At 41.3% G+C, this 14,812-nt stretch overlaps 1 protein-coding gene across 1 annotated transcript in view; it reads right to left on the bottom strand.

Moving 5' to 3' along the window:
• SLC7A14 (solute carrier family 7 member 14) overlaps positions 1–12,816 on the bottom strand; it is a 101,280-nt gene extending 88,464 nt beyond the window's left edge. The window contains exon 1 of the mRNA XM_036347130.1: positions 12,685–12,816. The gene's annotated coding sequence lies outside the window, so the exon portion shown is untranslated. The remainder of the gene's footprint in view (positions 1–12,684) is intronic.
• Positions 12,817–14,812: the final 1,996 nt, after the last annotated feature.

The following is a 14,812-nucleotide window of genomic DNA, read 5'->3' as shown; positions in this document are numbered from 1 at the left end:
TTTTTGATTAGAAATTAGCCCTGCCTACAAGCTGACTTTGAGATTAGGCTGGAGAATTTACTTCATTTTCTAATGACAGTGATTTTCCGTAGGATTTTTGTTTATTTGTTTTGGTCTTGGTTTATGCTAGGAAAGGCTTGATGTCTCTTGTCTTAAAAGGAGAAAATCACCTTAAAATTCCAAATAGTTTCCTGACTATAAATTAGACCTCTAGGCTTGGTAAAGTTGGGATCATTAATTAATGGCTTCGTGATGACGCCTCTTGTAAGTAATGTCTGAAAATTGGGGCCAAATTGAATGATTCAGAGCTGAGAAAGAGCCAATTGTTTATTTATGGGTGAGATGCCTCTTATTCTCAACCCAGGGTCACTGGTAAAAACTTTGATTAGTAGGAAAGAAGTCTATCTCGCTTCTTCTCACTGCCCAGCAAATGCTTCTGCGGCATCTCCCACCTCAATTTTCCCCTTTAAGGGGAAGTACATTAAAAATAATGCAATTTCCTCCCCCTCCTTTGTTTGTTGACTTATTTTTTTTGTTTTTACTCTCATTCAACATTTTTCTTAATATGCTCTAGTTAATCAGCAAAATTAAACTTTAGAATGCTCTTAAACGGAACAAAATGACCTTTCAAATTACTTTCAAATCCCCATTCTGTTTTGCTTAATAAATATCCCTTTGGCCATCAGGCCATCAGTTCTCCCATTATAGCTTTTTAGTCTTCCTGAACTATGTTCTGGCTTTGGGTTAATCACACAATCTTAGCCTTTGCAGAAAGAAATGAGTTCCTGTAGGTAAATGAAAATACTAAATGTTCTAGAATATTAATTTATTTTAAGTCTAGAGATACAGTGTGTATTAGTGACAGTTTAGGGCAAATTTGCCTAACAATCCTTTCACTGGAACCTTAAAGATATAGGCCATTGTTTTTGTAAGTAGTAATTTGTATTACATTGGCCCATTGGGCCTGTAATTTTGTTTATTTGACAGTTATATGAGAAGAATTCAAATCATTTCACTAATTAAGAAAAGCAAATCAGCCCAGCTGATTTGGCTCAGTGGTTGAGCTTGGACCTATGAACGGAAATGGGGAAAAATACAGCATCAGGAAAGTAATGCAAAAAAACCACAAACAAGAAATAAAGGGAGGAAAAATAAAGTGAAGAAGTCAAATTACGATTTGATTCCTGGCCAGGGTACATGCCATGGTTGAGGGCTTGGTCCCCAGTGTGGGGCGTGCAGGATGCAGTCGATCAATGATTATCTCATCATTGATGTTTCTATCTCTCTCGTCCTCCCCCTTCCTCTCGGAAATCAATAAACATATTTTAAAAAAAGAAAACCAAAACAACCAACCTTGAATGGAACCCTCCACAAACTGTAGTATTGTTTTTATTTTAGCAACAATATCCTGAACTGTGGTTCCTCTTTTTATTAATAATGTTTAGTATGTTTTTTCCCCATTGTAACTTTAGTTTTTAGCATATTTGTTGAATGAATAACTAAACATTTTTTTAAAAAAGAGCCACTCTTTTTTTCTTTCTTAGATGGAGTGATGGAGGCCTAGAAAAGGTATGACTTGCCCAGCGTCCCACATTCAGTCTTTGGACCTCTGGGTCTAGTCCTCCAATAAGGCCATGAAGGTAAAGCTGCAAAGTCATTCTTATTCATGCACTCATATAAGACACATTAGGATTGGTCTCTTTCAGTAAAAAATTTTAAATTGTGGATGGGCAGACTTTGATGTTGGCACAGCATTTGAATCTTGACCATACCGTCTCTAGCTATGAGATCTTGGATCATTTAAATTAAAAAATCCTTATATGTAGTATTGAGATTATAATACCTACTTCATAGAATTAAATGAGTAAATGTGAGCTGTTGTTACTATTACCACAAGTATTATGATGTAGTTATCCTTGACTTTAAGAAGAACAGTCACACCCTGGCTGGATAGCTCAGTTGGTTAGAGATTTGTCCTGAAATGACAAGCTGTGGGCACATACAAGAAGCAACCAATAGCCCTACCAGCATTCCTCAGTGGTTGAGCGTTGACCTATGAACCAGGAGGTCATGGTTCGATTCCCTGTCAGGGCATGATGTGGGCTCAAACCCCAGTGTGGGGCATGCATGAGGCAGCCAATCAATGATTATCTCTCATCATTGATGTTTCTATCTCTCTCTCCCTCTCCCTTCCTCTCTGAAATCAATAAAAAAAATTTTTTTAAAAAAGAAGCAACCAATGAAGGCCTAAATAAGGGGAACAACAAATTTATGTTTCTTTCTCTTTGTCTCTCCCTCTCTCTCTCTTTCTAAAATCAATTAATAAAAAAATTTAAGAAGCGCACCAGCTTGTCATATTGGAATCACATATGTAAAGAGATAACATCATAATGCTCAATTGACAGTTCTCAGATTCTTAATGTACTGTGATGGCACCATAGTGTTTATTTATAACTGTAGTTTGTAATGGACTTGGGGCAGGAAGGAAGAACACAGGCTAGTCACTGATATAGTATTGAAACAGGGAAGTCTTGTTTCTATTTTGACAGTTAAGTTCTATAGTGGCATATTTTAGTTGTCTGAATTAGGAATTTATTTCTGGCAAGACAGCCTATACTCATTCAGATATTTTCTTCCTCTGTGTTCTGATGCTGGAATAGAAAGTGTGTCAAAGTCTGTGAGACTAGGAAAGAACTTAAAATGAATCCCAAGCTGTCTGTGAAGTTTGTGCCTGCCTGGAATCAGGATAAACTGTCAGCTCAAGGGAAAAATAAAAATAGTCAGATGGTTATTTGGCCTCTTTCAGAGCAATGATGTTGTCCAGTTTTTAGAAAAACCTTTTAAATTGTGGATGGGAAGACTTTGGTTCCTTTGACATTTTGTGGATGAGTCATAGTCACTCCATGCATGTTTTCTGTATTGAGAGTGACTAATGGTTAGTTTCAAATGTCAGTGTCCACACTCGGAGACTTCTGACAAGGGTAAACTAGACCCCAGTCTCTTAGAACAAAGTCAGATCATGGTACCCTCTAAGATGAAATAAACAGAATCAGCACAAATTCCAAGAGATTTGCCCCTTGCAGAAATGAATCCAACCACTAGAGTGGTTTATTCATGATAAGTGGTTAAACTGGGGCATCTACCAGAACTCCCTAAAGGAGGCTAGCATGTAACAAACACGAGATAGGCCATGAGCTAAAAAATAATAACATGTCTAAAATAATATCCTAACAGTAGATACAAACTGCATAGATTAAATAAAGTTTCCAGAATCTGACAAAAGAATTTGCCAAAGTTTCTCCAACACCAGAGTAAGGGGAAATAAATAAAACACTCTATTTGAAGGGCTCAGCTATCCCAGTAACCTGACAGGAGCTCTTGGGTAGAATTTGGGAGAATTCTCTAGTCTCTATTGCAGACTGGATGGCACAGTTCATGAAACTGCCGAACTGCATTAATCCCGATGGTGCTCACAGGTCATCTTTGATGACTCATTTGGTTTTCTCACTATCCTAATACCAGGAAGGGAATCACCTGTGCAACACTCACAAGCATCCCCCGTTGCACGTGACTATATTGGCAGCCTCTCAGGATTGGGGCAGCATGGTTGGGTTCTACATGACTTTTTGATAGAACTGATAGGATAGAGTTTCTGTACCTAATAAGCCTGGTCAGACTGTGAGACAACCACAACCCTATGAAGTCCTGCCTGAGGCGCCAGTTCTTGGATTTATCTCCCCTTTCCCTTACTTATCTTTTCAATATAATTTTTACTGAAACACCACCTGTTTTTGGCTTAAAATTATTCCTCAGAAGACAATGTGAGTTCATTGATTTTCTAAAAAATATCTATCACTGTAAATTTTGTGTATACTAAATTAAATGCACCATGCTGATCAATTCAGGAAAACCACCTTGCCCCTGAAGCAGAAATGGTTTGAGAGCTGTCATTTTTCATTTTCTTAGTTACTACTTAAATTCATCCAATTACTTAGATTCATCAAATTACCCAATCTTACTTAAATTCATCCAATTATCGGATCTCTGGGATTATGAATCTAATAATCTGGCACTTACAGTGAACTTTGGATGAACTTTGCTCCAATATCAAATGTTGGGAGCCATGGACACTACTGTCTTTCTTCATGGGCACACCGCTTTCTGTGATAGTCTCCAGCTGAGTGACGGCATTGAGTGTATACAGGGGTGGGCAAAAGTAGGTTTGCAATTATAATACAAATAAATAATACAATAATCCTATATAGTAAAAAGCTAATATGCAAATCGACTGAACTACTGAACGATAGGTCACTATGACGCGCACTGACCACCAGGAAGCAGATGCTCAATGCAGGAGCTGCCCCCTGGTGGTCAGTGCACTCCCACAGGGGGGTGCTGCTCAGCCAGAAGCTGGGCTCACAGCTGGCGAGTGCAGTGGTGGTGGCGGGAGTCTCTCCCACCTCCATGGCACCATTAAGGCTGTTCTACTGACAGCTTAGACATCCCTGAGGGCTCCTGGACTGCAAGAGGGTGCAGGGTGGGCTGAGGGATCCTCCACCCACTGAGTGCACAAATTTTCTGCACTGAGCCTCTAATTTGAAATAAAGTAGCTTGTTCCTCAAGGGAAAATTTCCACAGACCCCTTGACTTATCAAGTCCCAACCACCCCTGGAGTCACAAATGCTCCTGACAGACAGACATCCAGTAGATGTCACTGGATATCACCTTCCCAGCTTTACACAGCCAACTACCTCAGACCTTCTCCTGCCTTGTAGCCCTATTAGGTCACTGAAGCCCCCCTAAAAGCAGAAAAATCAAACTGTCTCTACCTGTCTTCCCATGGAAGACAATAGAATATCTGAAGATCTGAAAGTCTTTTACATCACTTCAGATCTAGAAGTTACCATAGAGATGATCTATCAGAAGCACTAATGGTGATTTGGGCAGGACAATTCCTTGTGCACACACCTGAGCCCACTACACTAAATGCCAGAAGTGCCTACCCCATGTCTCTGTGACAGTCACAAGTAGCTCCCCAAATTTACAAATTCCCCCTAGGGGTAGTCATACAGCCCCTGTTTGTGGTTGAGAAACCCTGAATAAAAGCACAGAGAGATTAATGAGTTGGAGGGGGCTTCTTGTAGAAACTTCTGGGGACTAGTTTGAAAACCATTGATCTCTGACCCCATATTTTACTTCTCAATAAAATTATTGGAAGTCCAGTACCGATTCTGAGCTGCTGTAGACCTCACATGAGTATGGCTAGATTTCACTAGGGGAGAAGACCAGAAGTAAATTCTCTCTGTTCACATCCATTGGGAAATTAACAGCACATTACTCCAAGCAGTATTTTTCAGTGGAGGAGTGCTCTTCTAGCCAGAACATGTAGGTAAAATGGAAATTCCTCAGAGAAGGGCCTCATGTGTTAAGTCTATAAATGGCACACACCAGTTATCTGAGAAGCTTATGATTTTCAAAGAGACAGTATAGCATGAGGGTTAAGAGCACAAACTTGTTAGCTGTATAGATTTGGGCAGATTATTTACCTACTTTCGTATCCAGGTTTATTGTCTGTAAAATGGGGATAATAACATTACCGACAATATAGGGTCATAGTAAATGTAAATAAGTATTAGCTAATAATCATCATCATTATTGTTACTGGGTGAAATACTAGAAAGAAATGTCAGAATTTCCAATAAATAAGTAATAACATAAAAACTAAAAACCTTGATTTATTTTTTTATTATTTGGGCTGAATGAGGCAGAATATGAATTATTTAAGTTCTTGGCCCCATTTATAGAATGATAGAATGTTATAGCTTGCAGGACCTGAAACACTACTTAATCCAAATTTCTTATTTTAGAGGTAAAGATGATGAAGCTAACAGGAGTGAAATCCTTGCCCCAATTCTTGCAGCAAGGATTCTGGGGTTTTAAATCTTTTTCATAGTTACATCCATGAAATTTTTACCTGTTTACTATCCTTAACCAGTAGTTGGTTTACCTGGGAGTGCAAAGGGAAATAATCCGAAATCCAAAAACATCCACTTTTCTACTTTTAGCAGCTCTGGTAAAAGTTTGGTGGAAGAGGTTAAATTCGTTGACTAAAGTTTTTATGCCTAATAAAAAGATGCGTGATGTTAAAAGGTAGATGCAAAGAGCAGTGGATTGCAAGAGAGGAGGCTGAAGTCGTACTTCTGCCTCTGATATTAACTTGAGTGATTGCTCTTAGTCTCAATTCCTGTTTGTAAAATGAGAGTTGGGTTATGTGATTGTTAAAATATTGGCACAATAATATATTGTTTAAATATAATCCCTAATGAACAGTTAAATCTTTACAATCATGAAGACCATTTTGTCATTAGAACGTTCAAACACCTGGATGTAATGGTTTTAACTTGCTGATTATTAAAAACAAAGAGAAAAGCAATTTAAAAAATGAACAGGCCATGGAAATCAGCTTGCTCATTTGTAGGACAGTTTATTGGGTTGGAATATTTTGCCTTTGGCAAACAAGAATCAGTTAATTCCAGGCATTTGCTTATTGACTTGCTAGAAGAGAATGATCTATTTTTCTTTCATTTTTGTTAATAATCACCAGTTAAAACTCTTAAAGGGAAGCCCAATTATCCCTGGGAAAGGATAAGATTCTGTGACCTGCCAGACTGTGATGTCACTAGCTCTTCTCTAATTAACACATGTGCTTTCATTCTAAGCTAAGTTCCTTCTGAATTTAGAAATAGTAATTGCCTGCAACAATCATGAAGGCCAATCAAATACTTTCTCCAGGAAATAAGTACCCCTTTAAGGTAAAAGTGAAAAATAGCATACAACTCCACTCACTCATTGTATTTATGAAGTTGTCTCATCACAGTCAAATGCAAGACTCTTGGGCGGACACAGCCCTTGTTTCCTGGAGCAGGGAAGCAAGATATAATTCTCAGATGCAGCCTTTCTTGACCATCACTGCCTAGGTTCCCAGAGGGGCTAAGAGTATTTGTCAGGGTTAGATTTGACTTTCTGTGTTTATCTCCTGTTTTGTTTGCTAAAGAAAAATGCCCCAGGGGGAATATTCATTTCTTGTTAGATGATTGCATGGCATGAACTGACCTGGAACAATGGTCTGAATTCAACCAATCTTTATTGAGCACCCATGTGCCAAGTTTATAGGAGTTTTAAACACCTCATGACCACAACATTTCTGTGCCAATAAAATCAATTATTTTATTGATTAAATGAATGCATGCTACAACCATCGTTTCAAAGCCACATTATCAGTTCTCTTTATTTCCTTGGATATAAGATCGGTGAAATCACCCAAACTAAAGACAGTAAAAATTAAACTATTTTCATCTCTGAGATGTATTTTTTCCCTTTCCAAAATCCAGGCCCTTCCAAGAGATAAACAAGTTCCATAAAATAAATAAACCATGACTCCCAACAAAAGTGTTTATTACTAACGCCAACATGATCCACTAGAGGACAGAGTTGACAATCTCACTAATTTTTCCTTTAGTAATATAATTCCATATGCAACACAGTCCTGAGATGATATGCTTGAGCAGCATCAGGGCTGAGAGTATGTCTCTGCTAAAGGTAGGCCAACTAGGTCTCTAAGAAAGGAAATAACCTGCCAGAGCTCATGGAACTAGAGATAGGATCTAGAGCCCTTGGCCATACTCATGAGATGGGTAGAAACTCATCTCGATTAGTAGTTAGTAAAAATATTCCTTTAAATAATCTCCCTTACCCACTCATACTGAGGAATATCTATAATACTTTTTATATTTTCTCTAAACTCCTATTACTATAAAAGGATAATTATTGATAATCGACTTAAAACTATTTGTTACAAGGAAAAAGCTGTTTCAGACCTACTGAGACATCCTAGTGTTTTTTGTTGTTGTTGTTGTTGTTTTTGTTTTTGTTTTTAATCCTAAAGGAAATGTTCAGGGGAAAATGAACTAAACCATAAACAATGTTTCAATTCATAGAACCTAACCAACCAGAAATCTCAACAATGCAAATGGTATTTTCTTTGGCATTCCACTTTTCACTGAAAAAATGACAACAAAAGCAAAGTACACTTATACCAGAAATTTAAACATTCACAAATGCATTTAGTTAACACTACCCTATTTGTTTATTACAGTTATATGCTCTACTATACCATCTACATGAAACTATCAACCATTACAGATTCAATCATGCTCCTTACAAAGTACTTTTACATACCTATGCTTTGAGTCTCATTGTAGGCCTTTGAGATAGGTATAGTAATTCTCATCAATATTTTACAAATAAAGAAATTGAGCTCTATAGGGTCTTATAATGTCACCAAGTAGTAAATGGCACACATACTATTAACTTTAAGCTCTGTATTCTTTCCCTATTTATCATACTATACTTACTAAGACAAGATGCATATACATATACACACATATATATATATGTTGTTACATATGTATGTGATTACATATATAAACTTGCATTCTGTATAATAACTTTCAAGCTATTTCTAAGGTGGAATTCAGGAAACTAACAAGACCCATCGATGGACCATTTTACTCTGTTGGTAAAATAAAATCCATATAGCCTTAACTGGTTTGGCTCAGTGGATAGAGTGTCAGCCTGTGGACTGAAGGGTCCCAGGTTCGTTTCTGGTAAAGGGCGTTAACCTTGGTTGTGGGCTCATCCCTAGTAGGGGGTATGCAGGAGGCAGCTGATTGATGTTTTTCTCTCATCAATCTTTCTAACTCTCTGTCCCTCTCCCTTCCTCTCTGTAAAAAATCAATAAAATATATTTTTAAAAATAAAAAAAAAAAATAAAATCCATATGAAGCAAACCCCAGAGGTCACCAGCTCCTTCAGTGAGACATGTGCTCTTTTTGCTAGCCTTATTGTCTTGAGCACCTTTGGGCTTCTGGGAATGTTCTAGGCACATGTATCTTTTTTTCTTTTTTTGGCAGAAGTTTCAAAGCAAAGTCCCAAGTCTGTTTCCCAATTCCAAATTCTCAATTGCTGTGAGGATGTTTTTCGCACTTTCTAAAGCAACATTGTTCAATAGAACTTTCTGCAGTGCTGGAAATGTTCTATATCTGCACTGTCCAATAAAGTAACCATTGGCCATATATGGTTACTGAGCACTTAAACTATGGCTAGTGTGATTAAGGAACTGAATTCTTAGTTAATGTGCCTAGCGATTACCATATGGAACAGAGTAGCTCTGGATAATTTAAGATTCTGGTTCACAGGGCCCAGAGCATCCCAGCAACAGCATTCTTGCAAAATAACCTAGTACAAGAGAAGTTATGTATTTAGTTATGAGTTATGCCTTAATTGATTCTCGATGGGTTTTGAAGCAGAATGTTGGTATGTGCATTAAAAAGGCTTATGGGAATCTTTACTAGTAAGTAAAAGATAACAAATGGGGGGATATGTTGTGGTAACTATTAAGGAATAAAAACAGAATAGTGTTATTTGAATTGAATTTTAATTTCTAAACTCTACATATTTGAAGCAGACTAGAACTGTCCAATTCAATATAAAATTTTTCTCTTTGCCAATGTAATTACTAAGGCTACAAAAATTCAATTAAAGAAAGTGAGATATTACTGTGGGCTGAAATAGGAGCAAAAATAAATGAATAGGACATCAGTTTCTGCTGTATATGAGAGTGGACTAAAACTCTAGGATCACCTCCAATGGAATTATCTACTTGACAGAATTGTGAAGATTCAATAAATGATTTATGAAAGAACTTAGCATAATGCCTATGATGCAGTAAGCATTTGATAGATATTAGCACTTATAATGATTATTTATTTCTGCCTATATCTTTTAAAGACATCTTTTAAGTCCCTCTGAGAACATAGGAAGATGCTTTAGGTAATTAATTTTGGAAAAGTTATTTTATTGGGAATAGATCATAAAAGATGAAACATGGACAACATAAAGGCAAGAAATGCCAGATTGCCATCCCCATGTATTAAATGCTGCCATAGGTAGAACTATTACAAGGAAAGTGGGTCAGATGTCTCAGGTACATTGGGTCAGACAATACTGGAATAGTGAGACCAGAGGGGAAAGAATAGGAAGAAAAAGTAGCTAAGAGGGCTGCTTGTATTTTAGATGTTTGAATTTGTGGTATATTACTGAATATAGTTCATTGATGGTGATGTTCTTGTCAAAGATAATCAAGGAAGTCATCGTGGAAGAGTATTTGAGGCACAAGGAGAGTAGTGGAAAGGGTGCTGGCCCTGGAATCAAGTCAACTAGGTTCCAATCCTTATATTCACATGACTTAGACTAATGGCCATCTTCTGGTCCCCAAATACCCCTTCTTGGGAAATTACAGTGCTGGATGACCTTAAGGTTATTCCTGCCCTAAAACTCTGACTATGAAAACCCAGTGGGCTCTAGTCCTCCAGACTCCCTGAAGCTCTGCTGCTTTTCAGGCAAGCCTGCTGTGTTAGTCCTCTGACTTGTTTTTTGTAATCTTGAAGCTCAAGTTGTGTGAACAGTGTTATTGAGCAGCATGCACAAAAGCAGTTGGAAGGGTGGGAGTGAGTGACAGCGGGTGGGTGAGCAGATTAAAGAGGAAAAGGTTGGAAGAGAGTAGTGTGTGTGAAAAAGAAAGCAGTCCTTTCTCTCCTTTGACATTCTCTTGCTATATTTCCCAACAATAGCTATCCAAAGCCAAATGCCAAAATGAAGGCATGGAAAATAATTTGGACTTTGGAGTTAAGCAGACCTGAATTTTAATCCAAGCGGCGGATTTGATATGCCTAACTTCAGGGTTTTTGTTTTGTTTTAAATCTCTGGGATATTTATGGTTAGCAGTTTATGGAGATTAAATGAGATAAATTACCCAGCAGATAATACGTGTTCAGTAAATATTCTCTTAATTTTGCCTCTCTAAATTTGCTTAATTCTCTCCCCATCTTACTCATAATATAAAGCACTAGTCAAAGAAACAAACAAGCAGGGATGCTTAGAGATCTTATCTAGAGGGTGTAAAGAGCCTGCCCTGGGGGAGAGAAGGGTACTGAACAGAGAAAAAGCCATAGCCCAAAGCCTAGTCTCTCCGTTAATGCAGCCTCTTCCTTTGGGTAACCTCACAATTTTCTGGTTCCTCCAAGCCACAGAAATGATTATTAGAAAAGCACTCCTAACTGCTTCTCCAACGCCGCCAACAGAAAGATTCACTGCGCAGTGGAGGAAAGAGAAGAGGCACCACATATCTTATACCCATCGGAAGTTAGCTAAGCTGGACCCTGGAGAAACACCCGCTCCTTGCTCCTCTACCCGAGGGAAGCAAAGGCACCTTTACCCGTCTCTCTAAGTCGTTTACTCCACCTGACCCCTTGTATTTGGTTCTAACGTAGATTCTGTTTGAGGGGAATACTGGCAAGCGGTGAGCCGCCACTTCTCTGCAGGCGTTAGCTCCTCGCCTCGGAGAACTTTCAGGACCGCGGACAGCGCCCACACCCGCCGTGGGCTCTATGGCCCAGGCTCCTGCCCGGAGCTATCCTGCCAAAGGAGGGGCTGGAGGAGGGGGAGAGGCGGGTTATCATTTTGTGGTTCTTCTCCATCTGGCCGGTGACTGGCTCCAGAGTTCGGTGAGAAACCCTTCCCCAGAGCCAGTTCCTTTGCACCTCTCAGTTCCAGATCTCCACAAACCAAGCTTTGCACAGGTAGTGGGGTCAGGAGTGTCAGGAGCAGGCTCGCTGTTCCAGTTTCCCCCCATTTTTCCTTGACCTTCCTTTCGCTTCTAGTCTTTTGGGACTTCTATCTTATTCTTCAATCACAATATAAAATACCTACCCGTGGGGGTGGAAGGGTTCAGGGGGGAGGAGGAGTTCGGGGCTGAGTCCTGTGAGGCCACACTGCCCTACTCTGCCCCCCTAGATTCGTAGGAAACTGATGTGCTTTGAGATGTGGAAAGAGAGGAGGCTCTGACGGGGTAATAAGTGCGGTGAGAATCCTTTCCCGGGGCTGCCCTCTCCCCCCCTCGCCCCACATTTCTCCCATCACGTTCTCCTCGCCTCCCGGCGCGTCACCGCTCCCTGGGGACAGATGTCCCCGGAGCGCACCGGCCTGGTCAGGGCACCGGGCTCCGCCGGAGTCCCTTTGAAGAGTTTGCGCCCAGGTAAAAGGGCAGATGTTGTCCCGCCCTCCCCTCGGGCTGCGGCGGAAAAGCGTCTCTTTTTTTCCGTGGGCTCATTCCGAGCCCGAGAACCGAGCTGCGGGAGCTGGGTGTGCGCCAAAACGGGAAGGAAAAGAGGGGCCCGGCGTCTGTGGAGCCTCGAGCGGCCCGGACGCTGCTCGTGGCTCCCTCCTCTGCCTCTCTCCCTGGCCGCCGTGAGGCTGCATCTGCCCCAGCCCCGCCTGGCAGCTCCCGGGAGTCGGAGCCCGGCGACCCCAGACGCTGGAAGCTGTCCGGGCCCCATTCCGGGCCAGAGTCTGGGAGAGACCCCGACCCAGCTCCTTGCTCCTTCCCGGGCGGGGGGTGGAGGGAGCAGCACTCAACCTCCTCGCCATGTTCCTGCATCCTCCCTCCCGGGGGCTGGGGCTACCTGATTCATTCAACCAGAGACATCATCCCATCTGCGGAAGTCCAGCCGGGATGCAGCGGGTGCGCAGGGGCACAGACTGCGGCGAAGGGGGACTTTCACTCACCTGAGGGTTAGCGGCGATGAACTGGCTGCTGGCAGTCCGCACTTACAGCCGGGCTCTCTTTCCCACTGTGATGCGGGGCGCTGGTGGCAAAGGAAGGCTGGAGGCAGCCGCTGCTGCTGAACAGCTCCTCAATTATTCAAAGAGCCCCCCCACTCCTGCCCGGATCTGCCTGTCATCTCTCCAGCTCTTCTGTCTCCGCCTTCCTGAAGTCACGTGAGCGGGCCACCTCCTCCCCCCCCCCCCCCACATTACTGAGCCCAAGCTACCCCCCTCTCTCTTACACACACACACACACACACACACACACACACACACACACACACACACCCCCCAAGCTATCTGCCATTCTCAACTCCTCCCTGGCCTACTGAGCCTCCACGATATGGCTTTCAGTATCTCAGGCTGTCCGGAGACTGAGGGGGCCAGAAATGGGAGCCGTTCTCTGCCCTGGGAAAGCAGGACCAGGCAAGCCTGCAGTGTTGGTGTGTTGAGAAGGCACCTGTCAGCAGCCCCTCCTCTGCTGGACTTGGCCCTGAGGAAAGCTGGCCACTCAGACCCGCTTCCTGCCCTCTGAAAGCGTACCCCCTCCTCACCTGAGCTCTTGCTGCTCTTAAATTTCTTCCACTACCCTCCCCCCTCAGCATTATTGGAAAGAGAGGGTGGGAGAGATTGGATTTTTCTCTTCGCCTAAAACAAAATCAAGACCTCCTCCTTCAAAGCTCCACTAGGCCAAGTTTTTCTTTGGGTTCTCAACATCTTATAAGTGGAAGGACTGTGAATTTGAGATGTGAAGACCCACCAGGAATTCCAGTCTATGTGAGCTTGGGTTATTTCATTTCCCTTAGTGGTTCTTTTTTTTTTTTTTTTAAATCTGGAAAATGATCTCCTCACAGGACTGTTATGAGAATTAGAAATGATAATGATCTTGAATTGCCTAACGCAATGCAATGCTGGATACATATTGGGAACTCAATAAATGAGAGTTCTTCTCTCACCAGAAAATAAGAAGGTTGTGATTTGTGCCTGTGGAACAGAGATATCTTTTGTAAACTTGGAAGGGGGTATCTGTGAGGTCAGTTAGGCAGATAACCAGTTGGAGTGGGAACAGGAAAGACACAAGGCTTTTATTTCCCATTGGTTCTGTTAAGACGAATATCCCAGCTATGTTATCGTTAAAAGATGAGGACTAGATGGTAACAACCCAGACATGTTTGGTCTCCTCAAAGAGAATGAATTATTTAACATGCATTGGGTAGACTGATTTGTATGGAAAATACTTGCATGAATTCTTGGATTTTTGGTCCAAGCCCTTAAAAATATATGGGAGTTAATGAAATGTAACTCCCTGCCCTCAGAAACAAATTCACTGGACTTGTGTTTGAGGAGAATACTGGCTGACTGATACACCCTCCCTAGAATGGAGCAGTTCAAATCTACCTTTAGGCTGTGGGTTCTAGCTCAGAGCCCCTGGGTTCTTCCCAGAAAAAATGACTGATCAGTGCCTGGACAGTCTTTTGTTGTTGTTAATCCTCACCCGAGGATATTTTTCCTTTGATTTTTAGAGAGAGTGGAAAGGAAAGCGAGAGACACAGAGAGAGAAACATCTCACACATCGATTGGTTGCCTCCCGCTTGGTACATGACCGAAATCAAACATGGGATCCTTCTGTGGCCCATGCTCTATCTACTGAGCCAAATTGGCTAGGGCAGGGCAGTCTTGGTAAGACCACTTAGTTCAAGCTCATTATTGCCTTGGACCAGCATCCAGGCCTGAAGTCTTGGCACATCCCCATAATTTAAACTCATGAGAGTCTTGCAGGAGCAAGATAAATCAGATCCAAGAAGCCATGAAACAGTGCAGGAAAGGTGGAGAGTTAAAGAATCAGAAATTTGGAGTCATCATTCAGGCTCTGCCAGTTACTTATTCTAAAATCTTTAGTAAATCGCTCAAACTCTCGGAGTCCCATCTTTAAAATGGGAATAGAATGTCTATCTGCGTTCTCCATGAGACAGTTGTAATGTTCAAATGAAATAATATAAGAGAAATCACACTCATACATTAAGAGGTAAAGAGTAAACAAAAGTAAGGAATTAATATTACGGACTAAAGACAACCCTAAATTTAGTCT

This window comes from Myotis myotis, unplaced genomic scaffold, assembly GCF_014108235.1.
Source record: "Myotis myotis isolate mMyoMyo1 unplaced genomic scaffold, mMyoMyo1.p scaffold_m19_p_2, whole genome shotgun sequence".
In the NCBI taxonomy this organism is placed as follows: domain Eukaryota; kingdom Metazoa; phylum Chordata; class Mammalia; order Chiroptera; family Vespertilionidae; genus Myotis; species Myotis myotis.
Note: the sequence above shows the minus strand (reverse complement) of the source record. Positions and strands in the feature narration are given on the sequence as shown.